Here is a 2425-nt window from a genome sequence, read left to right on the forward strand (position 1 = left end):
GCCACGCAGGCATGGCTTCTGAGGATTCGCTTCAAAGCAGCTTCGGACGTTAAATCGGCGGACTAAGAGCACCACCCCCATACATTCTCCGCCGTGATTGGTGGTGGTAGCCTTTGGCAAGTGGTAAAGGCAGAATGTAAGGTGGACAGTACTTTACTTACCGTTTGGAGAAAAAGGGGTAGGAGCAGAAAAAGGGGTGGGTGGGTGGAACCGGAGGAGCTATAAAATATTCAACATCGATCAACGGAACCTCACATTTCACAAACCACTTAAAATGTTGCCCTAGTTCAGGGGTGGCAAATTTTTTGGACTCGCGGGCCACAATGGGTTCTAAAATTTGACAGAGGGGTTGGGCCAGGAACAGATGGAGTGTTTGTGTGAACTAATATAAATGACATGTAGAAATCATGACATGAAAGGATTTGGCCTTTAACAGGTAGCAAAGCATTTATTTGTGTAGGGGTGCTATGGGGAATAAACACATGACACGGGAAGGTGTGGTTCACCCACACCTTGGTGGCTACAACAACGTCCGCTAAGGCTCCAGTGGGTATAAAGTGCGGGGAGCCAGGGAGCTCGGGGCAGAGTGTGGGGCCCGAGGCTGAAGCAACCAGTGAAGAAAGAAGGCCAGCTAGGTGAGACCCTGGAACTCCTGTGACCGCTGCCCTTTTCAGGGCCGGCACAGCAAGCCAGTGGTGCGGCCCCAGAGCCCCAGAGTCAGAGTCCTTCTAAGGGCCGGTCTGGTCGGCGGGGTGCCGAGATCTGTGCCTAACCAGGGCCGGATCTGATAGCCTCCCTTAGAGCCCTACCAGGAGGAACTGGGAGCCTAGAGCTTAGGCCAGAGAGCCTGGGGTGTGTTCCTGAGTTATACGGGTGGAGGGGCCGCTACCCCTTCTAGTGTAACCCTTGTTAAGGTTTAAATAAATAGTGCTGCTTCTATTCTGCCGTCTCCGTGTCCTGGAACCCACTACATTTGCAAGGAAATTTAACAAATTGCACGAACATGAACAATACAAGAACATGTCGTAACGTGACTGATCAAACATCATGGTAACATCTGAGGCCTGCGCCCAAACCAATGACCTCACTTGACCTTCTTCATTATCTACATTGACGGGTTAGAGCGGCCACGCAGGCTGTGTGTCGGAGATTTGGCTCCAACCTCGCTGCAGCAACACATCATCCCTGTCGGTTTCAGTGGGAACGGTGTTGTTGATCTCCCATTTTTGCCAGTGCATCCAAGTCTGGAGTTATTTTGGTTGGTAACTTTGATCTGTGACGGGCTTTGTTGGCGTTCATGACGGTGAATGTCTGCTCACACACATAAGTCGAGCCAAACAAAGTCAGCATCTTCTGCGCAGTCCTCCGGAGGTTTGGAAACGTGCCTCTGTTAAGTGAAGCATAAAATTCATTCAGTTTAACAGAGTTGAAATTCCCCTTTAGGACGGAGTCAGACTGAAGATCTGTCAGTTCCAACTGCAGCTCCTGTGGTGCTGTTTCAGAGTTCTTGTGACAGGGGAAGGGACGCCAGCTGAAGTGACTGTTCAATGTTTTCGAAATCAGAGAACCTATGGCAGAATTCTCCGTGCAGGTCCTCAAGTGATTTGCTGTATTTTTTGCGTTTCGCGGTGCCTCTTCCTGCATGGCAAGTGTGGGAAAATGAGCGAAATATATGTTCGCAATTTGTCTGGAGAACAAAGTGAGCTTGGATTTGAAGGCTTCCACATGTTTGTGCATGTCGTGAACAAACTGATCTTTCCCCTGCGGTTTCACATTCAGCTCATTAATGTGTGAAAATATGTCCACAGCAAACGCAATGTCACTAGGCCAGTTCTTGTCGCTTAGCTCAGGGAATTCGTCAGATTTCCCCATCAACTCCAAAAATGCGATGATGTCCTCTTTCAGCTCCCACACTCGTTGTAACACTTTCCCCCAAACTTAACCAGCGGACACGAGAGTGGTACAGCACGTCCTGATGATCCGCATCAGTTTCCTCCAGGAACATAATAAACTGACAGTGCTGAAGTCCCCTTGCTCGTATAAAGTTACCAAGTTTTACGGCTGGATTCATGACATGATTAATCTGCAATACAGACTTACACAGGGATTCCTGATGGATGATGCAGTGAAGGAAAATAAGATCCTGGTCAGGGTTTCCTCTTTCACTTTATTCTGGATTCTTTTTAGCAGCCCAACATTTTTTCCAGTTAAATTTTGCGATCCATCCGTTGTGACATTGACAAGTTTACTCCATATTCTTAGCTCTTTCGGTAAAGTCACGTTGAAGGGAAACAATAAAATAATAAAATATATAAAAAACAATAAAAAACGGTCATCAGGTGTGATGATGACCGTTTGTGTTATGGTCGAAACGTCGTGAGAATTTTTATTGTTTTATATATATATATTTTATTATTTTATTGTT

The sequence above is a fragment of the Petromyzon marinus genome, chromosome 9 (genome assembly GCF_048934315.1).
Source record: "Petromyzon marinus isolate PM22_M1 ecotype Great Lakes invasive population chromosome 9, UKy_Petmar_22M1.pri1.0, whole genome shotgun sequence".
NCBI lineage: Eukaryota > Metazoa > Chordata > Hyperoartia > Petromyzontiformes > Petromyzontidae > Petromyzon > Petromyzon marinus.